Source organism: Mixophyes fleayi, chromosome 1, assembly GCF_038048845.1.
Source record: "Mixophyes fleayi isolate aMixFle1 chromosome 1, aMixFle1.hap1, whole genome shotgun sequence".
Lineage (NCBI taxonomy): Eukaryota > Metazoa > Chordata > Amphibia > Anura > Limnodynastidae > Mixophyes > Mixophyes fleayi.
The window spans coordinates 281941807-281957193 of record NC_134402.1 but is presented as its reverse complement, the minus strand read 5'-3'; the positions used below and the strand labels follow the sequence as shown (position 1 = coordinate 281957193).

Genomic DNA, 15387 nt, shown 5'->3' with positions numbered 1-15387 from the left:
TTCACAACTTAAGTTAATATAGATTTATTTTGGAACACTTCTGTCTTCTATAGAAAAGAAATGTACAAGTCATTGAAAATTTAACCATAGGAGTCACATTTTTCTAAATTTACTCACTTGAAAATCATAAAGCCAAGATTCATAAGTACCTGCAAAGAATAGTCTCATTCAGTTTGGGCACATGAGACTTTTTGAAACATTAACTAAGAATCATCCCATTAATACATAGGGATTTTGTTTTGGACAATGTTATGAGAGCTATTTTGGGAAATTCACAAAACCTAACTTGAAATGGCTAGCTTTACTGAATCAACTAAAAACAATAAGATGAAAATGACTATAAGTCATGGGCTCGTCCGGGATTTGAACCCGGGACCTCTCGCACCCTAAGCGAGAATCATACCCCTAGACCAACGAGCCATTCAGAAGCATAAATTTAAGTGAGTTTTTCGAATTTTTAAAAGCAAAAAGAAGTAATTATTTTAAAAATTTAATTCTGACAAAAAGAAAATTGTAATGTATAGAACATATTACCTTTAACTAGACATTTTACAATGTAAACCCATTTCAAAATTGCAATTTTATTATATATGATGCCTACAGTGTTTGGATTTTTCTGGGGAATAATCAGAGAATCTATCACACTCTATGTGAGAAGTACGTTTTTAGACCAATAAGCAACACAAGAGAACATGATTTAGCTGTGTTTTGTGTCAAAATGAGACTGTTCTTTAAATACACTCCAGGTCATCTACGTTGGAGAGATTTGTTTATCTGATATGGTTCAATAGGGTTGATTTTCTTACGAAGTATGCACTTATGAAAGTGTAAGTTTTTATAAATATAACATATTGTTGATGTTGAGATTTTTCTAAGCATTCACATCTGAAAATTTGAAAGCCAAGAATCACAGTACCTACAAAGTACCTACTCTTTATTAGTATCATATCTGTAAATAATAAAGACACTCAAATGAAAGACTTTATTTATTCATATCTTAAGTTAATATAGATTTATTTAGGAACACTACTGTATTCTATAGAAAAGAAATGTACAAGTCATTGAAAATGTAACTATAGGAGTCACATTTTACTAAATTTACTCACTTGAAAATCATAAAGCCAAGATTCATAAGTACCTTCAAAGAATAGTCTCATTCAGTTTGGGCACATGAGACTTTTTGAAACATTAACTAAGAATCATCCCATTAATACATAGGGATTTTGTTTTGGACAATGTTATGAGAGCTATTTTGGGAAATTCACAAAATCTATCTTCAAATGGCTAGCTTTACTGAATCAACTAAAAACAATAAGATGAAAATGACTATAAGTCATGGGCTCGTCCGGGATTTGAACCCGGGACCTCTCGCACCCTAAGCGAGAATCATACCCCTAGACCAACGAGCCATTCGGAAACATAAATTTAAGTGAGTTTTTCGAATTTTTAAAAGCAAAAAGAAGTAATTATTTTAAAAATGTAATTCTGACAAAATGAAAATTGCAAAGTATAGAAAATATTACCTTTAACTAAACATTTTACAATGTAAACCCATTTCAATATTGCAATTTTATTATATATGATGCCTACAGTGTTTGGATTTTTCTGTGGAATAATCAGAGAATCTATCACACTCTATGTGAGAAGTACGTTTTTAGACCAATAAGCAGCACAAGAGAACATGATTTAGCTGTGTTTTGTGTCAAAATGAGACTGGTCTTTAAATACACTCCAGGTCATCTACGTTGGAGAGATTTGTTTATCTGATATGGTTCAATAGGGTTGATTTTCTTACGAAGTATGCACTTATGAAAGTGTAAGTTTTTATTAATATAACATATTGTTGATGTTGAGATTTTTCTAAGCATTCACATCTGAAAATTTGAAAGCCAAGAATCACAGTACCTACAAAGTACCTACTCTTTATTAGTATCATATCTGTAAATAATAAAGACACTCAAATGAAAGACTTTATTTATTCATATCTTAAGTTAATATAGATTTATTTAGGAACACTACTGTATTCTATAGAAAAGAAATGTACAAGTCATTGAAAATGTAACTATAGGAGTCACATTTTACTAAATTTACTCACTTGAAAATCATAAAGCCAAGATTCATAAGTACCTTCAAAGAATAGTCTCATTCAGTTTGGGCACATGAGACTTTTTGAAACATTAACTAAGGGATTTTGTTTTGGACAATGTTATGAGAGCTATTTTGGGAAATTGACAAAATCTATCTTGAAATGGCTAGCTTTACTGAATCAACTAAAAACAATAAGATGAAAATGACTATAAGTCATGGGCTCGTCCGGGATTTGAACCCGGGACCTCTCGCACCCTAAGCGAGAATCATACCCCTAGACCAACGAGCCATTCAGAAGCATAAATTTAAGTGAGTTTTTCGAATTTTTAAAAGCAAAAAGAAGTAATTATTTTAAAAATTTAATTCTGACAAAAAGAAAATTGTAATGTATAGAACATATTACCTTTAACTAGACATTTTACAATGTAAACCCATTTCAATATTGCAATTTTATTATATATGATGCCTACAGTGTTTGGATTTTTCTGGGGAATAATCAGAGAATCTATCACACTCTATGTGAGAAGTACGTTTTTAGACCAATAAGCAACACAAGAGAACATGATTTAGCTGTGTTTTGTGTCAAAATGAGACTGTTCTTTAAATACACTCCAGGTCATCTACGTTGGAGAGATTTGTTTATCTGATATGGTTCAATAGGGTTGATTTTCTTACGAAGTATGCACTTATGAAAGTGTAAGTTTTTATTAATATAACATATTGTTGATGTTGAGATTTTTCTAAGCATTCACATCTGAAAATTTGAAAGCCAAGAATCACAGTACCTACAAAGTACCTACTCTTTATTAGTATCATATCTGTAAATAATAAAGACACTCAAATGAAAGACTTTATTTATTCATATCTTAAGTTAATATAGATTTATTTAGGAACACTACTGTATTCTATAGAAAAGAAATGTACAAGTCATTGAAAATGTAACCATAGGAGTCACATTTTACTAAATTTACTCACTTGAAAATCATAAAGCCAAGATTCATAAGTATCTGCAAAGAATAGTCTCATTCAGTTTGGGCACATGAGACTTTTTGAAACATTAACTAAGAATCATCCCATTAATACATAGGGATTTTGTTTTGGACAATGTTATGAGAGCTATTTTGGGAAATTCACAAAATCTATCTTCAAATGGCTAGCTTTACTGAATCAACTAAAAACAATAAGATGAAAATGACTATAAGTCATGGGCTCGTCCAGGATTTGAACCCGGGACCTCTCGCACCCTAAGCGAGAATCATACCCCTAGACCAACGAGCCATTCGGAAACATAAATTTAAGTGAGTTTTTCGAATTTTTAAAAGCAAAAAGAAGTAATTATTTTAAAAATTTAATTCTGACAAAAAGAAAATTGCAAAGTATAGAAAATATTACCTTTAACTAGACATTTTACAATGTAAACCCATTTCAATATTGCAATTTTATTATATATGATGCCTACAGTGTTTGAATTTTTCTGGGGAATAATCAGAGAATCTATCACACTCTATGTGAGAAGTACGTTTTTAGACCAATAAGCAACACAAGAGAACATGATTTAGCTGTGTTTTGTGTCAAAATGAGACTGGTCTTTAAATACACTCCAGGTCATCTACGTTGGAGAGATTTGTTTATCTGATATGGTTCAATAGGGTTGATTTTCTTACGAAGTATGCACTTATGAAAGTGAAAGTTTTTATTAATATAACATATTGTTGATGTTGAGATTTTTCTAAGCATTCACATCTGAAAATTTGAAAGCCAAGAATCACAGTACCTACAAAGTACCTACTCTTTATTAGTATCATATCTGTAAATAATAAAGACACTCAAAAGAAAGACTTTATTTATTCACAACTTAAGTTAATATAGATTTATTTAGGAACACTGCTGTCTTCTATAGAAAAGAAATGTACATGTCATTGAAAATGTAACCATAGGAGTCACATTTTACTAAATTTACTCACTTGAAAATCATAAAGCCAAGATTCATAAGTATCTGCAAAGAATAGTCTCATTCAGTTTGGGCACATGAGACTTTTTGAAACATTAACTAAGAATCATCCCATTAATACATAGGGATTTTGTTTTGGACAATGTTATGAGAGCTATTTTGGGAAATTCACAAAATCTATCTTCAAATGGCTAGCTTTACTGAATCAACTAAAAACAATAAGATGAAAATGACTATAAGCCATGGGCTCGTCCAGGATTTGAACCCGGGACCTCTCTCACCCTAAGCGAGAATCATACCCCTAGACCAACGAGCCATTCATAAAGATAAATTTAAGTGAGTTTTTCGAATTTTTAAAAGCAAAAAGAAGTAATTATTTTAAAAATGTAATTCTGACAAAAAGAAAATTGCAAAGTATAGAAAATATTACTTTTAACTAGACCTTTTACAATGTAAACCCATTTTAATATTGCAATTTTATTATATATGATGCCTACAGTGCTTAGGTTTTTCTGGGGAATAATCAGAGAATCTATCACACTCTATGTGAGAAGTACGTTTTTAGACCAATAAGCAGCACAAGAGAACATGATTTAGCTGTGTTTTGTGTCAAAATGAGACTGTTCTTTAAATACACTCCAGGTCATCTACGTTGGAGAGATTTGTTTATCTGATATGGTTCCATATGGTTGATTTTCTTACGAAGTATGCACTTATGAAAGTGTAAGTTTTTATTAATATAACATATTGTTGATGTTGAGATTTTTCTAAGCATTCACATCTGAAAATTTGAAAGCCAAGAATCACAGTACCTACAAAGTACCTACTCTTTATTAGTATCATATCTGTAAATAATAAAGACACTCAAAAGAAAGACTTTATTTATTCACAACTTAAGTTAATATAGATTTATTTTGGAACACTTCTGTCTTCTATAGAAAAGAAATGTACAAGTCATTGAAAATTTAACCATAGGAGTCACATTTTACTAAATTTACTCACTTGAAAATCATAAAGCCAAGATTCATAAGTACCTGCAAAGAATAGTCTCATTCAGTTTTGGCACATGAGACTTTTTGAAACATTAACTAAGAATCATCCCATTAATACATAGGGATTTTGTTTTGGACAATGTTATGAGAGCTATTTTGGGAAATTGACAAAATCTAACTTTAAATGGCTAGCTTTACTGAATCAACTAAAAACAATAAGATGAAAATGACTATAAGTCATGGGCCGGTCCAGGATTTGAACCCGGTACCTCTCGCACCCTAAGCGAGAATCATACCCCTAGACCAACGAGCCATTCAGAAGCATAAATTTAAGTGAGTTTTACGAATTTTTAAAAGCAAAAAGAAGTAATTATTTTAAAAATTTAATTCTGACAAAAAGAAAATTGCAAAGTATAGAAAATATTACCTTTAACTAGACATTTTACAATGTTAACCCATTTCAATATTGCAATTTTATTATATATGATGCCTACAGTATTTGGATTTTTCTGGGCAATAATCAGAGAATCTATCACACTCTATGTGAGAAGTACGTTTTTAGACCAATAAGCAACACAAGAGAACATGATTTAGCTGTGTTTTGTGTCAAAATGAGACTGGTCTTTAAATACACTCCAGGTCATCTACGTTGGAGAGATTTGTTTATCTGATATGGTTCCATATGGTTGATTTTCTTACGAAGTATGCACTTATGAAAGTGAAAGTTTTTATTAATATAACATATTGTTGATGTTGAGATTTTTCTAAGCATTCACATCTGAAAATTTGAAAGCCAAGAATCACAGTACCTACAAAGTACCTAATCTTTATTAGTATCATATCTGTAAATAATAAAGACACTCAAAAGAAAGACTTTATTTATTCACAACTTAAGTTAATATAGATTTATTTTGGAACACTTCTGTCTTCTATAGAAAAGAAATGTACAAGTCATTGAAAATTTAACCATAGGAGTCACATTTTACTAAATTTACTCACTTGAAAATCATAAAGCCAAGATTCATAAGTACCTTCAAAGAATAGTCTCATTCAGTTTGGGCACATGAGACTTTTTGAAACATTAACTAAGAATCATCCCATTAATACATAGGGATTTTGTTTTGGACAATGTTATGAGAGCTGTTTTGGGAAATTGACAAAATCTATCTTCAAATGGCTAGCTTTACTGAATCAACTAAAAACAATAAGATGAAAATGACTATAAGCCATGGGCTCGTCCGGGATTTGAACCCAGGACCTCTCGCACCCTAAGCGAGAATCATACCTCTAGACCAACAAGCCATTCAGAAGCATAAATTTAAGTGTGTTTTTCGAATTTTTAAAAGCAAAAAGAAGTAATTATTTTAAAAATTTAATTCTGACAAAAAGAAAATTGTAATGTATAGAACATATTACCTTTAACTAGACATTTTACAATGTAAACCCATTTCAATATTGCAATTTTATTATATATGATGCCTACAGTGTTTCGGTTTTTCTGGGGAATAATCAGAGAATTTATCACACTCTATGTGAGAAATACGTCTTTAGACCAATAAGCAACACAAGAGAACATGATTTAGCTGTGTTTTGTGTCAAAATGAGACTGTTCTTTAAATACACTCCAGGTCATCTACGTTGGAGAGATTTGTTTATCTGATATGGTTCAATAGGGTTGATTTTCTTACGAAGTATGCACTTATGAAAGTGTAAGTTTTTATTAATATAACATATTGTTGATGTTGAGATTTTTCTAAGCATTCACATCTGAAAATTTGAAAGCCAAGAATCACAGTACCTACAAAGTACCTACTCTTTATTAGTATCATATCTGTAAATAATAAAGACACTCAAATGAAAGACTTTATTTATTCATATCTTAAGTTAATATAGATTTATTTAGGAACACTACTGTATTCTATAGAAAAGAAATGTACAAGTCATTGAAAATGTAACCATAGGAGTCACATTTTACTAAATTTACTCACTTGAAAATCATAAAGCCAAGATTCATAAGTATCTGCAAAGAATAGTCTCATTCAGTTTGGGCACATGAGACTTTTTGAAACATTAACTAAGAATCATCCCATTAATACATAGGGATTTTGTTTTGGACAATGTTATGAGAGCTATTTTGGGAAATTCACAAAATCTATCTTCAAATGGCTAGCTTTACTGAATCAACTAAAAACAATAAGATGAAAATGACTATAAGTCATGGGCTCGTCCAGGATTTGAACCCGGGACCTCTCGCACCCTAAGCGAGAATCATACCCCTAGACCAACGAGCCATTCGGAAACATAAATTTAAGTGAGTTTTTCGAATTTTTAAAAGCAAAAAGAAGTAATTATTTTAAAAATGTAATTCTGACAAAAAGAAAATTGCAAAGTATAGAAAATATTACTTTTAACTAGACCTTTTACAATGTAAACCCATTTTAATATTGCAATTTTATTATATATGATGCCTACAGTGCTTAGGTTTTTCTGGGGAATAATCAGAGAATCTATCACACTCTATGTGAGAAGTACGTTTTTAGACCAATAAGCAGCACAAGAGAACATGATTTAGCTGTGTTTTGTGTCAAAATGAGACTGTTCTTTAAATACACTCCAGGTCATCTACGTTGGAGAGATTTGTTTATCTGATATGGTTCCATATGGTTGATTTTCTTACGAAGTATGCACTTATGAAAGTGTAAGTTTTTATTAATATAACATATTGTTGATGTTGAGATTTTTCTAAGCATTCACATCTGAAAATTTGAAAGCCAAGAATCACAGTACCTACAAAGTACCTACTCTTTATTAGTATCATATCTGTAAATAATAAAGACACTCAAAAGAAAGACTTTATTTATTCACAACTTAAGTTAATATAGATTTATTTTGGAACACTTCTGTCTTCTATAGAAAAGAAATGTACAAGTCATTGAAAATTTAACCATAGGAGTCACATTTTACTAAATTTACTCACTTGAAAATCATAAAGCCAAGATTCATAAGTACCTGCAAAGAATAGTCTCATTCAGTTTTGGCACATGAGACTTTTTGAAACATTAACTAAGAATCATCCCATTAATACATAGGGATTTTGTTTTGGACAATGTTATGAGAGCTATTTTGGGAAATTGACAAAATCTAACTTTAAATGGCTAGCTTTACTGAATCAACTAAAAACAATAAGATGAAAATGACTATAAGTCATGGGCCGGTCCAGGATTTGAACCCGGTACCTCTCGCACCCTAAGCGAGAATCATACCCCTAGACCAACGAGCCATTCAGAAGCATAAATTTAAGTGAGTTTTACGAATTTTTAAAAGCAAAAAGAAGTAATTATTTTAAAAATTTAATTCTGACAAAAAGAAAATTGCAAAGTATAGAAAATATTACCTTTAACTAGACATTTTACAATGTTAACCCATTTCAATATTGCAATTTTATTATATATGATGCCTACAGTATTTGGATTTTTCTGGGCAATAATCAGAGAATCTATCACACTCTATGTGAGAAGTACGTTTTTAGACCAATAAGCAACACAAGAGAACATGATTTAGCTGTGTTTTGTGTCAAAATGAGACTGGTCTTTAAATACACTCCAGGTCATCTACGTTGGAGAGATTTGTTTATCTGATATGGTTCCATATGGTTGATTTTCTTACGAAGTATGCACTTATGAAAGTGAAAGTTTTTATTAATATAACATATTGTTGATGTTGAGATTTTTCTAAGCATTCACATCTGAAAATTTGAAAGCCAAGAATCACAGTACCTACAAAGTACCTAATCTTTATTAGTATCATATCTGTAAATAATAAAGACACTCAAAAGAAAGACTTTATTTATTCACAACTTAAGTTAATATAGATTTATTTTGGAACACTTCTGTCTTCTATAGAAAAGAAATGTACAAGTCATTGAAAATTTAACCATAGGAGTCACATTTTACTAAATTTACTCACTTGAAAATCATAAAGCCAAGATTCATAAGTACCTTCAAAGAATAGTCTCATTCAGTTTGGGCACATGAGACTTTTTGAAACATTAACTAAGAATCATCCCATTAATACATAGGGATTTTGTTTTGGACAATGTTATGAGAGCTGTTTTGGGAAATTGACAAAATCTATCTTCAAATGGCTAGCTTTACTGAATCAACTAAAAACAATAAGATGAAAATGACTATAAGCCATGGGCTCGTCCGGGATTTGAACCCAGGACCTCTCGCACCCTAAGCGAGAATCATACCTCTAGACCAACAAGCCATTCAGAAGCATAAATTTAAGTGTGTTTTTCGAATTTTTAAAAGCAAAAAGAAGTAATTATTTTAAAAATTTAATTCTGACAAAAAGAAAATTGTAATGTATAGAACATATTACCTTTAACTAGACATTTTACAATGTAAACCCATTTCAATATTGCAATTTTATTATATATGATGCCTACAGTGTTTCGGTTTTTCTGGGGAATAATCAGAGAATTTATCACACTCTATGTGAGAAATACGTCTTTAGACCAATAAGCAACACAAGAGAACATGATTTAGCTGTGTTTTGTGTCACAATGAGACTGTTCTTTAAATACACTCCAGGTCATCTACGTTGGAGAGATTTGTTTATCTCATATGGTTCCATATGGTTGATTTTCTTACGAAGTATGCACTTATGAAAGTGTAAGTTTTTATTAATATAACATATTGTTGATGTTGAGATTTTTCTAAGCATTCACATCTGAAAATTTGAAAGCCAAGAATCACAGTACCTACAAAGTACCTACTCTTTATTAGTTTTATATCTGTAAATAATAAAGACACTCAAAAGAAAGACTTTATTTATTCACAACTTAAGTTAATATAGATTTATTTTGGAACACTTCTGTCTTCTATAGAAAAGAAATGTACGAGTCATTGAAAATGTAACCATAGGAGTCACATTTTACTAAATTTACTCACTTGAAAATCATAAAGCCAAGATTCATAAGTACCTGCAAAGAATAGTCTCATTCAGTTTGGGCACATAAAACTTTTTGAAACATTAACTAAGAATCATCCCATTAATACATAGGGATTTTGTTTTGGACAATGTTATGAGAGCTATTTTGGGAAATTGACAAAATCTATCTTCAAATGGCTAGCTTTACTGAATCAACTAAAAACAATAAGATGAAAATTACAAGTAGTCATGGGCTCGTCCGGGATTTGAACCCGGGATCTCTTGCACCCTAAGCGAGAATCATACCCCTAGACCAACGAGCCATTCAGAAGCAAAAATTTAAGTGAGTTTTTCGAATTTTTAAAAGCAAAAAGAAGTAATTATTTTAAAAATTTAATTCTGACAAAAAGAAAATCGCAAAGTATAGAAAATATTACCTTTAACTAGACATTTTACAATGTTAACCCATTTCAATATTGCAATTTTATTATATATGATGCCTACAGTATTTGGATTTTTCTGGGGAATAATCAGAGAATCTATCACACTCTATGGGAGAAGTACGTTTTTAGACCAATAAGCAACACAAGAGAACATGATTTAGCTGTGTTTTGTGTCAAAATGAGACTGTTCTTTAAATACACTCCAGGTCATCTACGTTGGAGAGATTTGTTTATCTGATATGGTTCCATATGGTTGATTTTCTTACGAAGTATGCACTTATGAAAGTGTAAGTTTTTATTAATATAACATATTGTTGATGTTGAGATTTTTCTAAGCATTCACATCTGAAAATTTGAAAGCCAAGAATCAAAGTACCTACAAAGTACCTAATCTTTATTAGTATCATATCTGTAAATAATAAAGACACTCAAAAGAAAGACTTTATTTATTCACAACTTAAGTTAATATAGATTTATTTAGGAACACTACTGTCTTTTATAGAAAAGAAATGTACAAGTCATTGAAAATGTAACCATAGGAGTCACATTTTACTAAATTTACTCACTTGAAAATCATAAAGCCAAGATTCATAAGTATCTGCAAAGAATAGTCTCATTCAGTTTGGGCACATGAGACTTTTTGAAACATTAACTAAGAATCATCCCATTAATACATAGGGATTTTGTTTTGGACAATGTTATGAGAGCTATTTTGGGAAATTCACAAAATCTAACTTCAAATGGCTAGCTTTACTGAATCAACTAAAAACAATAAGATGAAAATGACTATAAGTCATGGGCTCGTCCGGGATTTGAACCCGGGACCTCTCACACCCTAAGCCCAGAGAACATGATTTAGCTGTGTTTTGTGTCAAAATGAGACTGTTCTTTAAATACACTCCAGGTCATCTACGTTGGAGAGATTTGTTTATCTGATATGGTTCCATATGGTTGATTTTCTTACGAAGTATGCACTTATGAAAGTGTAAGTTTTTATTAATATAACATATTGTTGATGTTGAGATTTTTCTAAGCATTCACATCTGAAAATTTGAAAGCCAAGAATCACAGTACCTACAAAGTACCTACTCTTTATTAGTTTCATATCTGTAAATAATAAAGACACTCAAAAGAAAGACTTTATTTATTCACAACTTCAGTTAATATAGATTTATTTTGGAACACTTCTGTCTTCTATAGAAAAGAAATGTACAAGTCATTGAAAATTTAACCATAGGAGTCACATTTTACTAAATTTACTCACTTGAAAATCATAAAGCCAAGATTCATAAGTACCTGCAAAGAATAGTCTCATTCAGTTTGGGCACATAAAACTTTTTGAAACATTAACTAAGAATCATCCCATTAATACATAGGGATTTTGTTTTGGACAATGTTATGAGAGCTATTTTGGGAAATTCACAAAATCTAACTTCAAATGGCTAGCTTTACTGAATCAACTAAAAACAATAAGATGAAAATTACAAGTAGTCATGGGCTCGTCCGGGATTTGAACCCGGGACCTCTTGCACCCTAAGCGAGAATCATACCCCTAGACCAACGAGCCATTCAGAAGCATTAATTTAAGTGAGTTTTTCGAATTTTTAAAAGCAAAAAGAAGTAATTATTTTAAAAATTTAATTCTGACAAAAAGAAAATTGCAAAGTATAGAAAATATTACCTTTAACTAGACATTTTACAATGTTAACCCATTTCAATATTGCAATTTTATTATATATGATGCCTACAGTATTTGGATTTTTCTGGGGAATAATCAGAGAATCTATCACACTCTATGGGAGAAGTACGTTTTTAGACCAATAAGCAACACAAGAGAACATGATTTAGCTGTGTTTTGTGTCAAAATGAGACTGTTCTTTAAAAACACTCCAGGTCATCTACGTTGGAGAGATTTGTTTATCTGATATGGTTCCATATGGTTGATTTTCTTACGAAGTATGCACTTATGAAAGTGTAAGTTTTTAATAATATAACATATTGTTGATGTTGAGGTTTTTCTAAGCACTCACATCTGAAAATTTGAAAGCCAAGAATCACAGTACCTACAAAGTACCTACTCTTTATTAGTATCATATCTGTAAATAATAAAGACACTCAAAAGAAAGACTTTATTTATTCATATCTTAAGTTAATATAGATTTATTTAGGAACACTACTGTCTTCTATAGAAAAGAAATGTACAAGTCATTGAAAATTTAACCATAGGAGTCACATTTTACTAAATTTACTCACTTGAAAATCATAAAGCCAAGATTCATAAGTACCTGCAAAGAATAGTCTCATTCAGTTTGGGCACATGAGACTTTTTGAAACATTTACTAAGAATCATCCCATTAATACATAGGGATTTTGTTTTGGACAATGTTATGAGAGCTATTTTCGGAAATTGACAAAATCTATCTTCAAATGGCTAGCTTTACTGAATCAACTAAAAACAATAAGATGAAAATGACAAGGAGTCATGGGCTCGTCTGGGATTTGAACCCAGGACTTCTCGCACAATAAAAGCGAGAATCATACCCCTAGACCAACGAGCCATACAGAAGCAAATATTTAAGTGCTTTTTTCGAATTTTTAAAAGCAAAAAGAAGTAATTATTTTAAAAATTTAATTCTGACAAAAAGAAACTTGTAAAGTATAGAAAATATTACCTTTAACTAGACATTTTACAATGTAAACCCATTTCAATATTGCAATTTTATTATATATGATGCCTACAGTGTTTGGGTTTTTCTGGGGAATAATCAGAGAATCTATCACACTCAATGTGAGAAGTCCGTTTTAAGACCAATAAGCAACACAAGAGAACATGATTTAGCTGTGTTTTGTGTCACAATGAGACTGTTCTTTAAATACACTCCAGGTCATCTACGTTGGAGAGATTTGTTTATCTGATATGGTTCCATATGGTTGATTTTCTTACGAAGTATGCACTTATGAAAGTGTAAGTTTTTATTAATATAACATATTGTTGATGTTGAGGTTTTTCTAAGCATTCACATCTGAAAATTTGCAAGCCAAGAATCACGGTACCTACAAAGTACCTACTCTTTATTAGTATCATATCTGTAAATAATAAAGACACTCAAAAGAAAGACTTTATTTATTTATATCTTAAGTTAATATAGATTTATTTAGGAACACTACTGTCTTCTATAGAAAAGAAATGTACAAGTCATTGAAAATGTAACCATAGGAGTCACATTTTGCTAAGTTTACTCACTTGAAAATCATAAAGCCAAGATTCATAAGTACCTGCAAAGAATAGTCTCATTCAGTTTGGGCACATGAGACTTTTTTAAACATTAACTTAGAATCATCCTATTCATACATAGGGATTTTGTTTTGGACAATGTTATGAGAGCTGTTTTGGGAAATTCACAAAATCTAACTTCAAATGGCTAGCTTTACTGAATCAACTAAAAACAATAAGATGAAAATGACAAGGAGTCATGGGCTCGTCTGGGATTTGAACCCAGGATCTCTCGCACCCTAAGCGAGAATCATACCCCTAGACCAACGAGCCATTCAGAAGCAAAAATTTAAGTGCTTTTTTTGAATTTTTAAAAGCAAAAAGAAGTAATTATTTTAAAAATTTAATTCTGACAAAAAGAAACTTGTAAAGTATAGAAAATATTACCTTTAACTAGACATTTTACAATGTAAACCCATTTCAATATTGCAATTTTATTATATATGATGCCTACAGTGTTTGGGTTTTTCTGGGGAATAATCAGAGAATCTATCACACTCAATGTGAGAAGTCCGTTTTAAGACCAATAAGCAACACAAGAGAACATGATTTAGCTGTGTTTTGTGTCACAATGAGACTGTTCTTTAAATACACTCCAGGTCATCTACGTTGGAGAGATTTGTTTATCTGATATGGTTCCATATGGTTGATTTTCTTACGAAGTATGCACTTATGAAAGTGTAAGTTTTTATTAATATAACATATTGTTGATGTTGAGATTTTTCTAAGCATTCACATCTGAAAATTTGAAAGCCAAGAATCACGGTACCTACAAAGTACCTACTCTTTATTAGTATCATATCTGTAAATAATAAAGACACTCAAAAGAAAGACTTTCTTTATTTATATCTTAAGTTAATATAGATTTATTTAGGAACACTACTGTCTTCTATAGAAAAGAAATGTACAAGTCATTGAAAATGTAACCATAGGAGTCACATTTTGCTAAATTTACTCACTTGAAAATCATAAAGCCAAGATTCATAAGTACCTGCAAAGAATAGTCTCATTTAGTTTGGGCACATGAGACTTTTTGAAACATTAACTTAGAATCATCCTATAAATACATAGAGATTTTGTTTTGGACAATGTTATGAGAGCTATTTTGGGAAATTGACAAAATCTAACTTGAAATGGCTAGCTTTACTGAATTAACTAAAAACAATAAGATAAAAATGACTATAAGTCATGGGCTCGTCCGTGATTTAAACCCAGGACCTCTTGCACCCTAAGCGAGAATCATACCCCTAGACCAACGAGCCATTCAGAAGCAAAAATTTAAGTGCGTTTTTCGAATTTTTAAAAGCAAAAAGAAGTAATTATTTTAAAAATTTAATTCTGACAAAAAGAAACTTGTAAAGTAGAGAAAATATTACCTTTAACTAGACATTTTACAATGTAAACCCATTTCAATATTGCAATTTTATTATATATGATGCCTACAGTGTTTGGGTTTTTCTAGGGAATAATTAAAGAATCTATCACACTCTATGTGAGAAGTACGTTTTTAGAACAATAAGCAGTACAAGAGAACATGATTTAGCTGTGTTTTGTGTCAAAATGAGACTGGTCTTTAAATACACTCCAGGTCATCTACGTTGGAGAGATTTGTTTATCTGATATGGTTCCATATGGTTGATTTTCTTACGAAGTATGCACTTATGAAAGTGTAAGTTTTTATTAATATAACATATTGTTGATGTT

General features: G+C 30.8%; 10 non-coding genes across 10 annotated transcripts; all 10 read right to left on the bottom strand.

Annotated features, from left to right (window-relative positions):
- Positions 1 to 348: 348 nt before the first annotated feature.
- Positions 349 to 420, bottom strand: TRNAP-AGG (transfer RNA proline (anticodon AGG)). The gene has a single exon. It is a non-coding gene; the product is annotated as a tRNA-Pro (tRNA).
- A 917-nt stretch (positions 421 to 1337) lies between these two features.
- TRNAP-AGG (transfer RNA proline (anticodon AGG)) lies at positions 1338 to 1409 on the bottom strand. Its single transcript has one exon. It is a non-coding gene; the product is annotated as a tRNA-Pro (tRNA).
- An 896-nt stretch (positions 1410 to 2305) lies between these two features.
- Positions 2306 to 2377, bottom strand: TRNAP-AGG (transfer RNA proline (anticodon AGG)). The gene has a single exon. It is a non-coding gene; the product is annotated as a tRNA-Pro (tRNA).
- Positions 2378 to 3294: 917 nt separating this feature from the next.
- On the bottom strand, positions 3295 to 3366 carry TRNAP-AGG (transfer RNA proline (anticodon AGG)). The gene has a single exon. It is a non-coding gene; the product is annotated as a tRNA-Pro (tRNA).
- Positions 3367 to 6261: 2895 nt separating this feature from the next.
- Positions 6262 to 6333, bottom strand: TRNAP-AGG (transfer RNA proline (anticodon AGG)). The gene has a single exon. It is a non-coding gene; the product is annotated as a tRNA-Pro (tRNA).
- Positions 6334 to 7250: 917 nt separating this feature from the next.
- TRNAP-AGG (transfer RNA proline (anticodon AGG)) lies at positions 7251 to 7322 on the bottom strand. Its single transcript has one exon. It is a non-coding gene; the product is annotated as a tRNA-Pro (tRNA).
- Positions 7323 to 9228: 1906 nt separating this feature from the next.
- TRNAP-AGG (transfer RNA proline (anticodon AGG)) lies at positions 9229 to 9300 on the bottom strand. Its single transcript has one exon. It is a non-coding gene; the product is annotated as a tRNA-Pro (tRNA).
- A 917-nt stretch (positions 9301 to 10217) lies between these two features.
- On the bottom strand, positions 10218 to 10289 carry TRNAP-AGG (transfer RNA proline (anticodon AGG)). Its single transcript has one exon. It is a non-coding gene; the product is annotated as a tRNA-Pro (tRNA).
- Positions 10290 to 11904: 1615 nt separating this feature from the next.
- On the bottom strand, positions 11905 to 11976 carry TRNAP-AGG (transfer RNA proline (anticodon AGG)). Its single transcript has one exon. It is a non-coding gene; the product is annotated as a tRNA-Pro (tRNA).
- A 1908-nt stretch (positions 11977 to 13884) lies between these two features.
- Positions 13885 to 13956, bottom strand: TRNAP-AGG (transfer RNA proline (anticodon AGG)). The gene has a single exon. It is a non-coding gene; the product is annotated as a tRNA-Pro (tRNA).
- Positions 13957 to 15387: the final 1431 nt, after the last annotated feature.